The sequence below is a fragment of the Amblyomma maculatum genome, chromosome 11 (genome assembly GCF_055883805.1).
Source record: "Amblyomma maculatum isolate TAMU_Amacu chromosome 11, ASM5588380v1, whole genome shotgun sequence".
NCBI classification, from domain to species: Eukaryota; Metazoa; Arthropoda; class Arachnida; order Ixodida; family Ixodidae; genus Amblyomma; species Amblyomma maculatum.
In genome coordinates, this window is record NC_139354.1 from 5417437 (window position 1) to 5438129 (window position 20693).

Here is a 20693-nt window from a genome sequence, read left to right on the forward strand (position 1 = left end):
GGACTGCCAGAAAATCAAATCAGTCGATATTGTCGACCATAAACCCTGACTGCTCATTGGAGGGTCAAATTCTAAAGTTAAAGCTCAGCTACTTTGGTCATCTGATGAGAAGAGAGGAGTCGCTGGAGAAAGATTTGATGTTGGGAAAGGTTGAGGGTCGCCGGAGAAGGGGTAGGCAGCGAACGCGATGGTTAGATGGCATTCTCGAGGCATTGCAGATGAAGCTATGTGATGTTAAGAAGATAGTGAGAGACCGGAAAGCGTGGCGTGACATGGTCCATAGGGTCACGAAGAGTCGGACACGACTGAACGCCTGAACTGAACTGAATAGTTAACTTCTTAATCAACCAAATCTTGTGGGTTCATGGAGAGTTCGAAGCAATGGGCATACGACTGCTTATCCCATTTCTCTCTCAAACACACACACACACACACACACACACACACACACACACACACACACACACACACACACACACACACACACACACACACACACACACACACACACACACACACACACACACACACACACACACACACACACACACACACACACACACACACACACACACACACACACACACACACACACACACACACACACACACACACACACACACACACACACACACACACACACACACACACACACACACACACACACACACACACATATATAAGCAGATCAATTAAGGGGAAATGAGGGTGCTCGTTATAATACATGAAGGAAAGAAGCCAACAGTCGGCGAGGCCAAGGAAAGCGTTGGGGATGGTACTTGATGTATTTTTTTATGTTTTTACTTGGATAATCACAGAAATTAGTAATGTAATCTGCTTAGGGGAACGATAATTAAACACCAACTAGAATAAAAAACAACGTGCCGATGGTGTGGACCGAACCCACGACCTCCGAATATCGCGTCCGGTGCTCTTCCAACTGAGCTACATCGGCCGCTGCCCCTCCTGCTACTTGCTTGGGTATTTATAAATACCCAAGCAAGTATATATATGCTATATATGCTATATATGCTATATATATATATATATATATATATATATATATATATATATATATATATATAGGAAAGAAGCCAACAGTCGGCGAGGCCAAGGAAAGCGTTGGGGATGGTAATTTTATGTCTTTTTTTTTTTCATGTTTGCTGAGATAATCACAGAAATGAGTAATGTAATCTGAGTAGGGGAAAGATAATTAAACACAAAGTAGAAGAAAAGACAACGTGCCGATGGTGGGAACCGAACCCACGACCTCCGAATATCGCGTCCGGTGCTCTACCAACTGAGCTACATCGGCCGCTGTCCCCCCTGCTACTTGCTTGGGTATTTATGTTGTCTGTATACGAACCTTGAGAGTGTTCACCAGCGCCACCCTCAGCCATAGCGGCGGACGTAGAACGTCCTTTGTTACCGCCAGCGTCACGTAGAACGTGATCAAGAGCGAGGGCGAAAGCTGTGCTAGAACCCTCTTACGCTACCTATGGCTTCAAGACTGCCAGAACCGAGACCCCCGTAAGCTACAAGTAGATCAATTAAGGGGAAATGAGGGTGCTCGTTATAATACATGAAGGAAAGAAGCCGACAGTCGGCGAGGCCAAGGAAAGCGTTGGGGATGGTAATTTTATGTCTTTTTTTTTTCATGTTTGCTGAGATAATCACAGAAATGAGTAATGTAATCTGAGTAGGGGAAAGATAATTAAACACAAAGTAGAAGAAAAGACAACGTGCCGATGGTGGGAACCGAACCCACGACCTCCGAATATCGCGTCCGGTGCTCTACCAACTGAGCTACATCGGCCGCTGTCCCCCCTGCTACTTGCTTGGGTATTTATGTTGTCTGTATACGAACCTTGAGAGTGTTCACCAGCGCCACCCTCAGCCATAGCGGCGGACGTAGAACGTCCTTTGTTACCGCCAGCGTCACGTAGAACGTGATCAAGAGCGAGGGCGAAAGCTGTGCTAGAACCCTCTTACGCTACCTATGGCTTCAAGACTGCCAGAACCGAGACCCCCGTAAGCTACAAGTAGATCAATTAAGGGGAAATGAGGGTGCTCGTTATAATACATGAAGGAAAGAAGCCAACAGTCGGCGAGGCCAAGGAAAGCGTTGGGGATGGTAATTTTATGTCTTTTTTTTTCATGTTTGCTGAGATAATCACAGAAATGAGTAATGTAATCTGAGTAGGGGAAAGATAATTAAACACAAAGTAGAAGAAAAGACAACGTGCCGATGGTGGGAACCGAACCCACGACCTCCGAATATCGCGTCCGGTGCTCTACCAACTGAGCTACATCGGCCGCTGTCCCCCCTGCTACTTGCTTGGGTATTTATGTTGTCTGTATACGAACCTTGAGAGTGTTCACCAGCGCCACCCTCAGCCATAGCGGCGGACGTAGAACTTCCTTTGTTACCGCCAGCGTCACGTAGAACGTGATCAAGAGCGAGGGCGAAAGCTGTGCTAGAACCCTCTTACGCTACCTATGGCTTCAAGACTGCCAGAACCGAGACCCCCGTAAGCTACAAGTAGATCAATTAAGGGGAAATGAGGGTGCTCGTTATAATACATGAAGGAAAGAAGCCAACAGTCGGCGAGGCCAAGGAAAGCGTTGGGGATGGTAATTTTATGTCTTTTTTTTTTCATGTTTGCTGAGATAATCACAGAAATGAGTAATGTAATCTGAGTAGGGGAAAGATAATTAAACACAAAGTAGAAGAAAAGACAACGTGCCGATGGTGGGAACCGAACCCACGACCTCCGAATATCGCGTCCGGTGCTCTACCAACTGAGCTACATCGGCCGCTGTCCCCCCTGCTACTTGCTTGGGTATTTATGTTGTCTGTATACGAACCTTGAGAGTGTTCACCAGCGCCACCCTCAGCCATAGCGGCGGACGTAGAACGTCCTTTGTTACCGCCAGCGTCACGTAGAACGTGATCAAGAGCGAGGGCGAAAGCTGTGCTAGAACCCTCTTACGCTACCTATGGCTTCAAGACTGCCAGAACCGAGACCCCCGTAAGCTACAAGTAGATCAATTAAGGGGAAATGAGGGTGCTCGTTATAATACATGAAGGAAAGAAGCCAACAGTCGGCGAGGCCAAGGAAAGCGTTGGGGATGGTAATTTTATGTCTTTTTTTTCATGTTTGCTGAGATAATCACAGAAATGAGTAATGTAATCTGAGTAGGGGAAAGATAATTAAACACAAAGTAGAAGAAAAGACAACGTGCCGATGGTGGGAACCGAACCCACGACCTCCGAATATCGCGTCCGGTGCTCTACCAACTGAGCTACATCGGCCGCTGTGCCCCCTGCTACTTGCTTGGGTATTTATGTTGTCTGTATACGAACCTTGATTATCTCAGCAAACATGAAAAAAAAAAGACATAAAATTACCATCCTCGCCTCGCCGACTGTTGGCTTCTTTCCTTCATGTATTATAACGAGCACCCTCATTTCCCCTTAATTGATCTACTTGTAGCTTACGGGGGTCTCGGTTCTGGCAGTCTTGAAGCCATAGGTAGCGTAAGAGGGTTCTAGCACAGCTTTCGCCCTCGCTCTTGATCACGTTCTACGTGACGCTGGCGGTAACAAAGGACGTTCTACGTCCGCCGCTATGGCTGAGGGTGGCGCTGGTGAACACTCTCAAGGTTCGTATACAGACAACATAAATACCCAAGCAAGTAGCAGGGGGGACAGCGGCCGATGTAGCTCAGTTGGTAGAGCACCGGACGCGATATTCGGAGGTCGTGGGTTCGGTTCCCACCACCGGCACGTTGTCTTTTCTTCTACTTTGTGTTTAATTATCTTTCCCCTACCCAGATTACATTACTCATTTCTGTGATTATCTCAGCAAACATGAAAAAAAAAAGACATAAAATTACCATCCCCAACGCTTTCCTTGGCCTCGCCGACCGTTGGCTTCTTTCCTTCATGTATTATAACGAGCACCCTCATTTCCCCTTAATTGATCTACTTATATATATATATATATATATATATATATATATATATATATATATATATATATATATATATATATATATATATATATATATATATATATATATATATATATATATATATATATATATATGTATATATATGTGTATATATAGCATAAGTAGACGTACTTGGTTGATAGAGGTTACATACAAGTGAAAAATTGCTTCATACTGTTTCCAAGTTCATTTGGAGTCGACGTTTCAGCAGGAGCCCTGCCTTTATCAAGACTGAGGGTACGTGATTCTAGTTCGGCTTCTTATAGCGTTGGCAAGAGGTGATACAAAAGGTGATTTTTATCACCTCTTGGCAATGCTATAAGAAGACGAACAGGAATCATCTACCCTCAGTCTTGAGAAAGGCAGGGCTCCTGCTGAAACGTCGACTCCAAATGGACTTGGAAACAGTATGAAGCAATTTTTCACTTGTATATATATATATATATATATATATATATATATATATTATAGCTAGGAAGATTATACGGAAGCTTATATATAAGTAGCAGGGAGCTTGACGTAAACGCGACGTCTGCTGATGACTTGCTCTACAATCGCGCTCAAGTCGGTCGGTGTCGTCTACTCTGCAGTGTCGTATACATTCTTTGGCTTCGCGGCTTGATGCAATTGCCAGTTATAAGTGAGTGACCGTTATCTTTGAGATCGACGACGCGCAATAAATTTCATGAAAAGGCACAACTGAGCAGGTCGTTCTAATTTGGCGGTGCGGTGACTGCAATACATCATGAGCGGTGTCATCACGTTTCAGTGCTTCATAGGCGTGTTTAGAGCTGAGGTTCGTTTTATTTAGACGAAAAAAAGTTTCGGATTAACTCGCACTGAAGATGTTGTTGTAGCGTGATCAAGACTACAATGCGTCGAACAGCGGATTAGCATTAAGCACCAAACTTGGTTAATAAATAGGTTAAATATTGAGATTTGTATAGCAGGTTATACAGTTAGAAGCTGTGTGCATTTTATTACACCCAGTACGACTAGGAGTTCGCGCCAGAAAAATGTTATGGTTTTTCTATCTCGAGCTCCCAATTCTTAGGAATTTGGGTACCTATTTTTTATTTTCTGATCATTCTGTTTTTAGGTACGCAGTAAGGATGGCTGGCTGGGCTAATGGTACTGCTTACAGGGTGTGCTACAAAGCCCGGATGTGAACGCACGAGGAAATGCCTATAAATGCTGGAACAGAGACGTACGCAGATACGCCACAGAACGTTCATATTTTCTCTACTGATAAAACTGGTGTGCTGCGAGTGCCTTGTTTCCACCCAATGCCACTGCAACAGAAATTCACTGGCAATTCAGTGTTTCCAAAAGTGGACGTGTTTCTAGCGCAAAGTGGGGAGGAAATGTCTGTTATAGATAATTTGAGTAGAATTTCGTTAAAACATTGTAAACGGCGAAGCTGGCTGAAGAGTACATGTGAAAAAAAGAAAAAAAACCGATGAAGGAAAAAGAATAACTGCGGCGTTTCAAAGATCCAAACTTCGAAACGCATGCATTGCACTTCATGATCCTCAAGATCTCGCACGTCGGCGGTCATTCCTGAAGAACAGCAAGGTGACCTGTGAACTTTTGAAACGTGGCAGTATTCTTCTCATGGTTCGCTGTGGCAGCTGTCCTCTCTCAGCAGTAGCTGCCCAATAATAATTATTCCTTTGGTACATTACCCTCTTATGACACACATCGGTCTCACGAGCTTGAATGGCTCGATCTCGATCAGAGCCATCCGATGTTCATGGCTAGGGACCACCTAAGCAATACTGCCTTAAGATCCGCTGTTCACACCTGCGACCGGCAGATGTCTAGCGACCGTTTCGGTCGAAAAGCGACAGTCCCAGGCCGTTCGAGCATTGTTCAATTTTCCAGACTTGCGACTGCTGGTTGCAAACCGGTAACCAACCAGCAGCGTAGCTGAAGTAAATGGAAGTAAGTTTTATGCGTGGCTTCCCGTTGCTGGTGAACAGTCAAGATAGACAAGTTTCGTTCCGAAAGAGACCATTTTGGGAAAGGGACTCACAGGTCTCATTTACAAGTGTGAATGTCGGTCCAGCTGAGCGGCTCCATGGTCACATGCGACAGCCGGTCGCACGCCGGCTGCATCTCGAAAGTGTGACTGGGGCCTTTAGTGTTTTGTCTTATATAGGACACGGTCACTAACAAAGATTTACAGGTATAGCATGCTCAAACCAACACAGTGTCCCGGAAGTGTCGAGAATGTGGGGCGACAGAGTGAGGCAGTTTGCGCAAGGTAGATTGGAATAGATTCGGTTAGATAATTTTGAAAGAGGAATCAAGGAGGCAATGCAGCGAAGGAAAAAAAAAAAATGAACCGCTGAAGTTCCCGAGGAGAGTTCCCACGATCATGTGAGACACATCTGGTCCAGGAACGCGTACAGAACCTCTCGCAAGCACTCACGCGCACATCAAAGTTGCTCCGTGCCAGGCCGTCGGCTTCGGCTTCGCTTGGCTTCGGACTCGCGCCTCGATGGCGGCAGTGCGGCGGCTCCCGGGCAACCTTATCCGCCCGGTAGATCTCTGCGGTACAGGCGGCCTTCCAATTAACGCCAACTCGGAAAGCGGGGAGAGGGTAGCACCCATGGGCGGGCGGATTCGCTCGCGCACTGTTCGAAGCGTGCGAAGCTGTGCACGACTCTTCGGCCCGAGTCGGCACTACAGCGCCACACGCGAGAATCTTATCCCTTACACTAAAGACTGACTCTTCCGGCGAGCCTTACGCTGCTCCGATGGGTGTGTGTATATATGGTTGGCTCGGAGAGGCGCATATGCACGCCGTGTGAACCCGTTAGCACGCCAGTTTCGCTTGGGCTTCGAGGTCTTTATTTATCGACGGTTTCGCACGCGGAGTATACCAATGGCGGCGTGTGGATAGGAGGTTCCCTTCACGCCTCTAGCCTCGTGTTCGCGCGAGGCGATGACGTGAGGTCGAGGCGCGCGGCTTGAAGCGCTAATCACCGCCGAGCATCTCTCACGAAGAGAGCTGTTTGCTCAAGTTGTTCGCTGCTTATACGGGCTTCGTGCGCGCGTCTAGAGAGGCCGAGCAACAGCGTCTCCGGGTGAGCTCTTTGATGTTTGCTAAAGGGATACTCTATCAACGCCGGAAACTTTGGTTTTATATCCTGGATTCTGTGAGAATACAATGCAATTCTGTGTAGTAAAAAAAAAAGAAAAAGAATAAAGGTCTTTATGCAGAATTCACAGGCTCTACCTTCAAACCCATGGGTTTCACAACTCCATAGTTCGGGGGACTCCCGACTTCGTGCTGGCTCAACCTTTCCCATCAAGGATTTTGCACAACCGTGCCTTAACTTAGGCACTTAAACTTGTTTCGAAAGTACCCAAATCTTTTCATTTGAAGTCTTACAAGAAAGGCGCACGTTTTTCTTAACTGCAGTAGGGCAAATATCTTAGTGGCATGAGTGAGGAAGACAGTTTTAGCTGCCAACTGATGAGAAGTAATGAAATCGTTGGTAAGCGAAACGAAATCCTTATTCGACATAGAAAACACGCAACCACATTTGAGGCTTGCGTTAGAGGGAAGCTGAAGTTATTTATGAACAGGGCTACCGTCGCCAACTTTATGGTACAGTTGTGCCGCAATAAACACTAGGGAATGGCATAAGAGGAGGGCACAAGAGGCGGAAAGACGTGGGAGGAATTGTCCCCAGAAACTACGTCCTAGTGACTAGCTTCTCAGTCGGAATAATAGAGCACAAGAAAAAAAATAAATAAAGAGGGCAGCTCCCGTAAATGCGCCGAAGAAACGCCAAGCAGTCGAAGGTAGTTCCACGGGCCATTTGATTTCGAGGAACCCCATCGGATTATGGTTGGTTTTCTGAACCCGCGAGCGTCTTTTGGTTGAATTTACATAAATCCCTCTTCCAAGAAGTGGGCGTTGTAAACTGACCGAGAAAAAGACGAAAATATTTGGCAAATGCGGTCCGATGGTACGGAAGAGGCTCATGGATCTATTTTCACTTTCGCAATTGCCACATACGCGCTAGAAGTCGCCTTCTATTGGAAGAAAAAGAAATTAGTAGGCTTTGGACGGCGAGTTCCTCTCAAAAGCGACCTTTAACCGGGTAAGCACTTAAAAAGTCTGATTCTGCATAAGCGCATCTTGATACGGGTTTTCAGCGCTTGTTTTGACACATCTGAGACTAGGCTTTAGAAAAAAAGGAAAGCCAAACACTCCCTGTAGAATCATTTGGCGCGTGCGTGTTTGCTCTGAGGCTGAGATTGCACACGTTAGCGTAACCCCATTTGTAACTGAATCCTGACGGATCCGATCGCAGGCCTTTGCGTGACTGGTACCAAGGAGCATCGCATGTAGAAGGAGCGTAAGAATATGTAGCGCACACCCAAAGAAGGCAGCCTGCAGTTTTCCTGCGGAGATGCTGTTTGTTATCTGCAACGCCCCAGGCGATCACTGACAGCTGTTGAATTGCATACGCACGTCTCTTGTACAGTGTAGCCACAGGCGCTTCAGGGTGAGGTGCCTAGAAGACAGATTGTGATCACGCGCCCACGAAGCCACCTTTTAATAGCCCCCGATGTGCACATAAAAGTGATTGCGCGAGGGAACCGAACCGACTGGACGTACGCTGTTACAATCATTGCCCTGTGCTAGTTGTGTGCAGTACGGCGCATGCAAGTCAGTGTGGTAGCGCGTTGCGGCGTGATACAATTAGTCTAACCAGGTGAATTAAATGGCATGTAACGTCAAAGAAAACTTCGTTTTGAAGAAGTAGCTATGTAAAGTGAAAGTGCTTCTACGAAAGTCTGTTTGGAAAGATCTTCGTGTCGTAATATGTGCTGAAAACGAAAGCATTGAGAATGTTATCTGTGAGGTGGAAGTTCTAAACAAGGATCCTTCTTCTTCCCACCTGTTTCCCTTAACTATTTCCTAAACTGCATACAAGTTCTGAAGAATCGGCTGGTAGTCGAGCTGGTGCATGACCCCTTGGGTGCCTTGAATCACCCTTGTCCGTGTCCGCTTTCGTTCTCGTCCTTGTGTCACCTCGTGCTCTTCATTTCAAAAAGACTGGATACAAGGCCGCCAAGATAATATGATAGGTGATCGTTTTCTGCTGGTCAGTTTGGGGCGAACGAGAGAGGAAGAAAAATGATTCATCTGAAGAAACGGGTAGCCTCGATGAGATTTTGAGGCATGTTGGTCTCGTGCACACAGTTTCCAGCAGAGAAATTTATCATCTAGTGTATTTGCATTTTTCTTTTTCACAAAGCGTCTTTCATGTTAACAGGCTCTCTCGAGTAAACCTCTGGAAGGTTTCTGCACTGTACCAGTTGTAGCGGTAGTAGGGCCCTTAATTTAATTGCAGTGCTTTGAGTACCACGACGCAAAGCTAAATGAGGGCAGCACTCAAATTGCAACTTTAACACTTTTCCACCATTTTCCTTTTTTACCGATCAATTTATTCTTTTTATTCCTTATTCATACAATACCCGCAGCGCCACTAGGGCATTACAGCGGGGGGCACAAAACATCATAAAACAAATGCACAGTTTTGCGGCAAACTGCGGATTTGCGGATCAATGAAGATGGCATGCCAGAAGCGCTTGCTTTAATGTGAATTTTGCGATATGATTCACCGTCATCGATTTCCGACATTCAGCCATCTTAAGAAATCAGCGATTAGTATTTGGCCGATATCAATGTGTCCAGTTGTGAGCGGATAGAAGCTATTGTACGTTGTGGTTATTTCTGAACATTTGCACTCAAGGGGAGAAGAAACTGAGTGATCTGGCACCTGATATTTTTAATTTTTTTTTGCTCCGACTGGTTCGTTTCTGTTTGCCCAAATAAATTTTATTCGGATTTCTAAATTCAACCCAAGCAACAAAACTTCAAGGTAGTGTTTCGTTGGCGCCTAAGCAAAACTGACAGAAATTCAGACAAAAAAAAAAGAAAAAAGAAAACAAAACAGATCCTTGTGCCTAGACAACCGATCTCCGCATTCCCGCTTTCCAACTTCGTTCATCGACGTGCCACGCCACCTTCTTAAGTTGCATTAATGCGCAGATGTCAATTAATAGCTTTGAAATGGTATCGAACATGATTGGCGTTGAGAAAATTCCAAGGAGATCAGTCATGTTCATGCGGCGTAACGCGATGGCTTTACTTATCTGAAGCATTCTACATGAATATGTTATCAGCTTATCACATACATGTTTAGATAAGAGATACATTAGGGCTCGTTTCGGAATTATTTCTTGACAATTTACTTTTATGAGACCCCCGACACGTCGGTGCCAACCCATGCCACATAAAAGAGGTTAGCTCGTGATTTTCGTGGCTGCGATGGTTGAAACGGTTTACGCCGCCGGCGCCGCAGGACAGTTTTTTTTCCCTACATGAGGCTATTAACGGGCTCGTTTTAAAAGAGGAAAGCTGTATTTGCATTTATTGGCCCATCGACACCATTGCTAAAATTCGGTGGTGAAGCTGCCATCAGACTGCTACCCACCAGTTCCTGTAGATGCTTTGCGCATTGCCATCTTCATGCATCCCACTTGCAAATGACCGTCTTCCTGTACCCGTTTTCACCAGGTCTTGCAGGTGGTAGGATCTGCGCACCTACCGATATTCACAGCTCAGTGCACGGAATTAGTACTACGGAACACTGCGGCGCGCACGCGCAAAATAAGAAAAGGAAAAAGAAGAAAATGAAAACTGCGCTTTGGGGGTTCTCGGTGTATTCAATGATCCCCAAGGCACACAACCGTCGAGGATCTTTTTTTCCGTCGTTATGCGGAGCGTTCATCTTATATACCCCTCGCTCTTCCCGTCTCTCCACGGGTCTATGATCGATGCGCCGATGGCAAAGGTCAGGAGCCCGTGGCGTCGATACCTGTTAGCAGGCCCGTGTGGGGCATTCTCCAGGTGCCGTAGATTAAAGGCAAATGACAAAATAAACAAAGCAGGAACAGTAAAACCGAAGGTGTCTGCCTTAACGGCATTTTCCTTTTCGACCTGCTGCAGTGGCGAATTCAGTTTTCTCCGCTTATCTTTTTTATATCATACTGTGTGTATCTAATAATACCAAGCCGGGGTAGATGTTCCGCCTTTTGGCGGAGGGGAGTCCCCGAATTCGATTGTTATCTCTGGAATCGGCGGCCTAGCTTGATCCCTCTGAATCTCCGCTTATTGCCCCGGCAAGAGCTTTCGCGCGTCACGATGTGGATTCTGTCTCGAAAGCCGTTTCTACAAGACCGGCTCCTTGGAGCGCGGAGAGGGAGACGTGCCACGCGCTCTCTTTAACTCGGTCGGAATCATGGGGGCGTTTCTGCGATGAACACGTTTCATTTTCTCTTTTGCTTTTCTAGTCGTTTCGTCAGCATTCGGACTGTCCACAGCCGGTTCGATTGTGGTTATCACGGAACGTGCTTCTTGGAGTCTGAGCAAATAAGCCACTGACCGCATTCCGGGAGGTGAGATCAAGGACAAGATAGCGTTGCCATTCTCTCCTTTTAATTAACCTCTGCTGTTGGCGCTATCGGCCCTCGGGAGACGCCAGGGTCTGAGGGTAGAGAGGCCGTAAGTCATGAATGAGGAACTTAAGTCTGTGGATTTTTAAACAGCAGATGATTTATAAAAAAACGTCACTATAACGCCGGACTTTGCTAACTACACGAATGAATTCAATGCTATGAGATGCTGACTACAACTACATCGCCAGTGCCTTCTTTTAAGGCGGAGATCCCATACAAGTATTGTATTATGTCGGGGCTATCTGCTGCTAACTCGTGTCTTACATCTTCCCTTGCAACTTCTTCCTTCAAACTTCACCTGGCTAACATGAGAGTGCGTACAGTAGGCTTACAAATGCACAGGTGCTGTTTTGTAGGAGGACTCTTAATGTACGAGTGCCAGCGTACTTTGGTACGGAAAGACTGACGGACGGGTGGCAGAAATGCGTGTGCACTAATAGAAGTTTAGGCGTGCAGGGCACTCGTGTAGCCTCAAGCTGCACACGGTGATCAAAGCTGCAGTGGGTCTCGTCGCAATTTACGAGGCCTCGACGAAACCGCTTCAAAACAACGTGCAAATCCGCACAAATTTGATATGAAGACGCAGGATAACGCTTTTAGGGGCCCTATTCAACAAATACTAGTTGCGAACGCAAAATAAATTTAATATGTTTAACAACATAGAAATACATGTATAGTGTCTTGCACTGTGTAAACTAAACGTCCACCAGCTCAACCGTGGTGGTAGAAACAAAGCGCGTACTACCGGGTGTTTTTTAGAACGTCCAACATTAAAAAGAAAATTAGTTGTGGTTTAACTCTGGTTTACCCTAGTTGAATAGCGATAGCGGAAGCTTCTTTTCCCTGCTAGAATATTTCCCTATCACGCCCTATCAGTGTAAGGTGCTACATTATTAGGGGATCTTAAGCTCATCCTTTAAGAGTATGACGCGAGAGCGTAAGCTTCCAGCCCACATATAAATGACAAGGTTTCAATGCTGCTGAACCGAATGTGGGGCGAAAATTTTAGCTGCCGGTGACCGAGCGTTCTTCTTCGCGGCTGTTCAAGGTCAAACGTGGCCCTTTCCGGGACGACGCGACGGGCCGAAACCTGGCGCAGTATTGCTATCGCAATAAAAAAGGAAACTCACTTTAGATTAATTTTAACCCTGGTGCTATATGGCGCCATACGGCGGACACCAGATAAAATGCAGACTGATTTAATTAGTTCGCTAATTAAGTAGATACGATAATTAACTTTCTCATTTTTATTTCAGGTGGTATGTTGCATTCAAAGACTAGTATAGCCGAGAAAAAAAATTGAAAATTGCAGCGCACGTTACAAGGCCCACATATCTCATCCTTATAGGCGGACTTACGCCGTAAAACAGCGGTGGCCCGTCTTTGTGATGTAGATCGCTCCATCCAGAGATCTTTTGTCACTGGCATCAGCTGTAATACAGAAGGGCGCGCGGTGGTTCTTTGTCGATATCGCTTAAATTGCTGGCCCGCTGATAGCCGTCACGCCCGCTGTCATTTCGCTCCAAATCCGACTCAAAGCGCGGAGGCGGAGCCATCTACGCTGGACGCGCTCACTGGCGCTGTGTTATGATATGAAATCGCCTATCGGGCTCACATCTGTGAGCGTTGTAACGCCCAATGCATTTTAACTAGATTTTTTTCTCGGTATGCTGTTGGAGGATCGACTGGAATTCTGCAAATGTAACATACCCACTCAAATAAGAATTAGAAGTTAACGTGTTTTGTTAATTACTGAACTCATTGCAGCATTCTGCCTCTTTTTTTTTTACGTGTTGTCTCCCTTAGCCCTCAATACAGTACCAGGTCTAAAATAAATCCGATGCAAGTTCCGTTCAGAAAAGTTTGAACCCTCTAAAAAAGACACTTTATATAATCAATGCAAAGAAGCGATGGTTGCAAATACTGGCGATCAAGACTTTATAATATACATCTTACACACGTTCTTGCATTATCTACGTGCTTTTAAGAGCGAGTTTTGTATGTATTCTTCCCTGCGAGGTCTTTGTCGGTGGCCTTGGACAGTAACTGCAGGCAGATATAAAGTCGCATCATGCAGCGACATCCTTGGATGAGGAAGAAGCTGAAGACGAGTAAGGTACATTAATTTCACTGTTGTGATCTCAAAAACAAAGTTAAGATTCACTTGGGAGCGCACTGACTGCTTCCGCGTGCACAGATGGAGCTCGTTTTCGAGCAAGTTTGGGTTATGCACAATGGCAGTGGCTGCTGGGCTCGACATTATTGCCGCCTGCCACTGCGACCGAGGGAGACGAGGAGGAATGGTGTGGGTTGGTGTGAGGGGGATTGCGCACAAGCCCAGCGTGTAGTTCTTTTTTCAATATTTATGGTGCCCTTATGGCTAATAATCCATTGAGTTCCAGCGAGATCCACACTTGTTTTGTGCCATCAAAACCTCCACACGTCACCCCACTAGAGACTCCAGGGAGGCACGGTTAACCCCACCGCCGTCGACGTGAAACTCTGGAAGCTCCAAATGGCCGAGGCCTTAGCCTGATCAGTCCTGCGCAAACTCTGCGTCACATTGACATCAAAAGTAACCTACTCTATAGTCAGTAAAGTTGCTTCACTCGTATTGTCGAGGGAACAAGCTGCCCTAACATGATGTAACTTTTATCAGTTCAGAAGAGAAGGCAACAAACTAGACGTTCAAGCTAACAATATGACTCAACAAAATGACTGCGCAGTGTAAATTGAGAGAGAGAATAAACTTTATTTATATCGAGTAATTACGCGGGTGGTTCACTCAGGTCCGGGAAACCATTGGCGAATACGACCATCCAGACCTGACCGATCAAGCAATTTAAGTACAGCAATCCATGTTTACGAACTTTATATCAGGGTGCCCTTAGGTTCTGTAGCGATGTAATAGAAAAACCTAAATAAGCACTCAGTACTTTTCTAGCCTCATCCTCGACCTCAAGTTGCAGTGAAAGATTGTTTCAAATTTTGATTACCATGTAGATCAGGAAGGCCGTTTTTATCTTTGCTTGGGATGGGGGAGGGGGGGGGGGAGTGGGGGGGGGATGAGCTACGTGCTTTCTAAGAGAGCACATATATATGAATGGCTACGAACTATCGCATTGTAGCTGAATGTCAAAAACAAAAGCGCAAGTTTATTTTTCTCATGTCTAGTAAGCGCATGAACAATCCGGGAATTACTCTAAAGAACCACATTCTTGACATGCGAGGGTCCCTACAACGATTGCAAAGAAAATTGAAAGGCTTGAGAAATCACTGAATTTAGGTAAATATAGTCAAACTATCGTCATCATTTAATGAAACTTGATAGTCATGAGGACAATTTTAATCTACCAGGCAATATTAATTACTGCCAGTACAGAAAGCACAGTGCTGTGCGAAGGTGGTATCGCTGACCAGCGGAAGTTAGGCTTAACTTGCGTATTTTCAGGGCTATAGTTGAAAACCACGCGTTCTAAAGTAAACGTAATTTGAAATGCAATTAGAATGAGAGCATTGAACCTGTTTGCCGATATGTTGAAATACTTCACTTTACTATGGATGTCTGCTTATATGATTGTCTTTTTAAGTAATTGGTCTAAGCTTTTGCTAGAACAATACAGTACACTGATTTGGTTCAACTGAAGAAGTAGGAAGTAGGTATTTCGATACAAACATTCATATTTTATCTCACACACTGCCGTTTTATCACCCAAAATATAACATTTCGTCCGTTATGATTCATGGTGCAATGCATAGATAGAAATTTTGGGTTCTTTTCGATCGTGCAATAAGCGAACGATGCTGTTCCACTCACAGCGTTATAAGATCAGCAGATCACCGATCTCGCTTCATCAAACCCCGCCTGACTGAAACAATGTAGGTACACAAGGCCGAAACTATAATCTAAAGCCGTGAACTCTGTATACTCTGTGGCCCAGATACGATCTTCATAGTGCAACACGCGCCTGGGAGGAAGTCAACTCGCTTCGTAATTAATTCCGGCCTCCGGTTCAAGAAATCTTCATCTCCCTCGTACCGTAACCTGTGCATCTTGATCTTTATCTAGTGCGCTTTGTTTTTTTGTTTCATTCCTGCATATTTCTTTCCATTACTCTCCCAGTCATGTATGTCTGGCACGAATTTGTTTTTATTTCTTCATAGGGTTTGTGTTCATTTTTGAACAGCGTACGCCGTGCCTGATGGGATCTCGCGTTCTGTTTCCCGCGCTGTATCGAAAGCCTCTCTACGTTCGTTGCGCATACCTAAACAGAAACACACAATAAAGAAGACGCGTGGAACGTGGTTTGTGATCTTCCCGCAGGGCCAGAATCCCGTTATGATCTCTTTCCCCGAGTATAAGCAGGGGAGTTTTCAAGTTGCCCCACTTTACAAGGTGGGAAACACTCGACAACAGCGCCGTACACCACCTTTCCTTCTTCCAACTCGGCTGCCTCGCGCCGCGTTACGCGTTTACTGCTTATCGAATGCCGTTTAGCCGTTATTTTTTGCTCTTTTGATTACTGTACGCTCTTCCCGTCGGCGTGATAGTATCCGCAGCCATTTCCTTGCTTTAAAGCGCAAAAAAAAAAAAAAAGAAGAAAACAATTGCTCGCTTGATTCTATACTCTTACTGCAGACATGATGCTAGTCGGAGCAGTTCTTTCTCTTTTGAAGCTCAAATAAACAAATCCCCAACAAGTTCAGTCAAGCCCGACAAACGTGTGCCCGATAAACACAGCATTCTTTAAAGAGGCGCATTAACATAGCCGTCACTACAAACTTCCTATTTCGCAAAAGATGATAGTAGAAATTAAATATATATACAAAAAAAAAAAAAAGGCAAGCAGTCTATCGCGTGGCATAGCGCTCTTATCTTCTCGGCATTTTTCGCGGTACGAAAGGAGCCCTGTGCGAAAATTTCTTTCCATGCTCGTGAGCACATAAGCGCGTGAAACGGCTGCACGCGTGGGATAGCCTGGAGAGGCAGGTTCTTTATTAAGAACTGTGGGGCGGGAGCCATTGTTTGCAGCAGTGTTTGTTTACTTCGGGGCTGAGGTTTCACAGCAGCTATAAAGTTCAAGCAGGAACACTTCTGATTTCTTGCGTGGCTTGTTTGCAGACACTTCTTGTGCCCACTCATGCAGGCCTCGAATGCCCATGTTCGCTAGAAAGAAAGAAGAGCAGAGACGGACTATCTGATCAAAAGTGTAGAACACGGTTTACCAGTAGCTTTGTGAGTACGGGGCTTTGTTGAGCTGGGGTCGTGCGAGGCGGATAAGGATCGCCTTCCTGCATCGCTCCCGTCTGGAGTAAGACATTCTGGGCCGGATTCGTGCTCTCGATGAGCGTAGCACGAAGCTGTCTATGCGGTGGGAACTAATTAATATTTGCTGAGTCAGAGGGGCTGCGGAAGCTGGCTACGGGTTCGTCTATTGTATTTACGGTGCACGACCACTATATACGCGGATATCTTATTCAGCCCGATAAGGATAAAATGTTTGACACAAATGGAGAAAAGAGGAGCGTGTATCCCATAGAAGTGATCTAGAGGAAGAGAGAAACGTCCTTTGCAAGGAAGCCAACGTTTATGAATCTGTGAGGGCGTAGTTTGACGCGTTCATTTTGTGCAAGTGATACAGCGATGCTATATCTTGTACCTAGGCCGTCCCCACTAAATGAAACGCAAAAGAGACGCTTAAAAGAGAAAACAGCAAAACGACATTTTAGAGTAAAAACATTGTATGTTACTGCACTTAATTCTTATTGTACATTTGTACGATGTGTGGGATTTAATACTTCAAAGCAGCTCAGGCAGTGAGCGACGCCATAGCGGAGGGCTTCGGATTGATTTAGACTACCTGAGGAGTGTTAGCATGTACTAATATTGTGCGTACAGCTCACGGGCGCCCTTTGCATTTCATCTCCATTGATCATAATTGTAAAACAGCGCGAACAACGGTAGATAAGAACTAAAAAGACACGGGACGAGCGCTGACTCTCAACTGACTCTCAACTACGTCTTGTCTACCGTTGTTTGCGCTGTTTTACAATTATGAACGTCTACCAACTTGCCCAATTGAACATTCTGCTCATCTCCATTGAAATGCGACTGCCGCGGTTGGTCGGAATGGCGGCACAGTTTCGAAATTTCAAATCCATGACGGCGATGATTGATTGATTGATTAAAACTTTAATTTCCACCGATTTAGGAGGCCCCCTACTCCCCGCTCCTGGCACTCAGGCCTGAGGAACGGGGGCTGGAAGCTCCGCGACTAAGGACTGGCGAATATACATTGGCTATTCGCGGCCTCAGCCGCCAGGCAGACGGCTTTTTGCTGCTCAGCGGGGACGTGCTTCGCAGCAGGGTTACCCAGGCTTCCCTAATTTTAATGTTGTCCCTAGCGCCCGGAGACTTAGCGCATTCCCAAAGTATATGGTCGAGGGTCGCCCTCGCTTCGCAGGCTTTACATTTATCATTTTTTCTCTCATCTATTTGGGGGTGAAACAACAGACAGGGTTTGAGAAATTTCCGGCTTGTAATCGCCGCCAGGCTATGACCTCTTTATTATTTAAGCTAGGATCCGGTGGCGGCATCAGATGTTTTCCTAATCTATAATTTTCGATTGCTTCTTTATAGGTCTGCAAACGTTCGTCCATCGCCTGGCAGTCGGGCGGCTCCGCGTTTGCCCGGACGTAGTGGTCTCGGGCTAAATCATGGGCCGCCTCGTTGCCGGGGACGGACGTGTGTGCTGGGACCCAAATTAGGGTGATTTTGCGATCGATTTTAGCTACAGCTGTTAGAATTCGGGCGGCTTCTTGCGATACCTTGCCTTTTCCGATATTCCAGAGAGCAGTTTTACTGTCACTAAAGATCAATCTAGCCTTCGTTCCGACGCAAGCGAGCGCTATTGCGACCTCTTCAGCCGTGTCTACGTTTCTGCTTCGGATGGTGGCGGAGACGACTGGTGCGCCGCTACCATCGACTACCGCGGCGACTGCCGCCCTTGATCGGCCGCTTGCAGCGTCTACGTAGGCAACTTTTACTCTGAATTCTTTTGCACTTTTAACCAGTGCTTCTGCTCTCTTCTCCCGTCTCTCCTTGTGGTATTCTGGGTGCATGTTGCGGGGGAGAGGAAGGACAATGATGTTCTCGCGACATTGTGGCGGTAGGGCAACCTTGTCGGCTGTGCCCAACGTTACTAGACTAGGTTTGAAAACTAGGTTTGACGGAAGTTTGAAAACTGAACCTAGTCTAGTAACGTTGGCTGTGCCCCCATCTATTTTTGACCCACCCATTCTAAGATGGTTCGACCCGTGCTCGACCTACTTAATCTCTCATGTTGGGCGATTCTCAACGCTTCAGCAAGTTCCGTCCAGCTATTATGCACTCTCATTTCTATCAGGCGTTCCGTAGAAGAGGAGATTGGTAGACCCAGCACCCTCTTTACGCAACGCCTGATGAGTGCGTCTATTTTATCTTTTTCATTGGTCCTGATGTTGAGGAGCGGTGTGGAATAGCATATTCGGCTTATTATGTACGCCTGCATCAGTCTCAAGAGGCTTCTCTCTTTGAGGCCTCTGCTTTTGAATGCAATCCTCCTAAATATCCCTGTTACTTGCGTCGCGTAGGTCGTGAGTTTTTTTGTCGTTCCGTCGTTATACCCGTACTCTTGAATAAAGATTCCGAGGATTCTGATTAGCTGGACATTTGGTACTGCGGCTTTCGGCATGACGTCGTAGTCAAGACAGCTGCCACTAAAATGAGTTGTGCCCGTACACTATACCTTACTCCCTCTTACAGATTCACTAAATATATATGCATATGTATTATATGTAATACACTCCCACCACACAAGCTACCTTACCCGGGACAGTTGTACCCAGAATTTGGTTTGAAAATATAATCCTATGGGGGGTCGTATATACATAAAACTGCATTTAAATAAAAGTAGAGCACCTGGGTTCGATCCCGACCGTCGGCTGCTGCGTTTCGATGGAGGCGAAACGAAGAGGCGTCCGTGTGCTGTACGATGTCAGCGCACGTTAAAGATCCCCAGGTGGTCGAAAATAAAATTACTGCAGCCTTTCACTATCGGCTCCCCTTTCTCTCCTACTTTCATTCCCACCTTCCTCTCTTCCCTTACAGCGCAGTTCAGGTGTCCATAGAACAAGTGTGACAGATACTGCGCTTCTCCTTTCCTGTAACCAATTACTACTATTAATAAAAGGTAGATATTAAATACTTCCAATTACTCGTTCAAACGCAAACATATCGAATTAGTGACTGAATCCTACATCACCACAAACCCGATTCCGATTTGCTACGTTTCTTAGGTGAAGGGGGGCATAACCCGGTAACGGGTAGTCGTAGAAAAACGAGAGTGGTACCTTGTCACGATGAGATCTATCGGAAATGACGCATATTATACGTCAGTTAGGTGATCGTAATTTCTCCGCTAGGTGGCCCCGCCACCGCTTCGGAGGCCGTTGCTATGGTGGCTACAATACCGTTGCGAAGCGTGTCTTTTTCTCCCTCTTAGAACGCAGCTCTTTGGCGCATGAGCATCGCTCAAATTTCGCGTTAGGAAGCAACGTAATCGTGGGCATGTTTTTTTTCTTCTTTATTTTCTCCTCTGTCCGCACGAGGCAGCGGAGGTGGCTCAGCTACAGAGCCAGTAGCAGGTCCGTGCATTTTCTTTTCCTTCTTCCTACAGTTGCAACAAAAACAACAGCTCCTTTCAGATGCACTCGTTCCGCGGATAGGACGACTGATCACGTGTGCGGGAGCTGTGGGGGATCCCAAACCTTCGACGACTTAGCATTCGTGCAACTCACTTCAGTGTCATTTGTATAAATTCTTAGCACACCAATGCTAACGCTGGTTACTTCGCTTTCCAGACGATTTATAAGAAAGGAAATGCGCAGTATCTGTCGGACTTCCCTGTTGACACCTGAGCCGCGCCATAAGATGAGGGATGAATGTGGGAGTGAGTGTGGAAAGAGAGAAAGGGTGCCGTAGTGGGCCCCACCTTAGAGGCTCAGTGGTTAAGATGCCCGATTACTGAACCGGAGTACCCGGGTTCAAACCAGACCGCCGGCGGCTGCGTTTCAATGGAGGCGAATGG

At 46.1% G+C, this 20693-nt stretch overlaps 5 non-coding genes across 5 annotated transcripts; all 5 read right to left on the reverse strand.

Annotated features, from left to right (window-relative positions):
* Positions 1–1242: 1242 nt before the first annotated feature.
* On the reverse strand, positions 1243–1315 carry TRNAS-CGA (transfer RNA serine (anticodon CGA)). The gene has a single exon. It is a non-coding gene; the product is annotated as a tRNA-Ser (tRNA).
* Positions 1316–1743: 428 nt separating this feature from the next.
* On the reverse strand, positions 1744–1816 carry TRNAS-CGA (transfer RNA serine (anticodon CGA)). Its single transcript has one exon. It is a non-coding gene; the product is annotated as a tRNA-Ser (tRNA).
* Positions 1817–2243: 427 nt separating this feature from the next.
* On the reverse strand, positions 2244–2316 carry TRNAS-CGA (transfer RNA serine (anticodon CGA)). The gene has a single exon. It is a non-coding gene; the product is annotated as a tRNA-Ser (tRNA).
* Positions 2317–2744: 428 nt separating this feature from the next.
* Positions 2745–2817, reverse strand: TRNAS-CGA (transfer RNA serine (anticodon CGA)). The gene has a single exon. It is a non-coding gene; the product is annotated as a tRNA-Ser (tRNA).
* Positions 2818–3243: 426 nt separating this feature from the next.
* On the reverse strand, positions 3244–3316 carry TRNAS-CGA (transfer RNA serine (anticodon CGA)). The gene has a single exon. It is a non-coding gene; the product is annotated as a tRNA-Ser (tRNA).
* Between the last annotated feature and the right edge of the window lie 17377 nt (positions 3317–20693).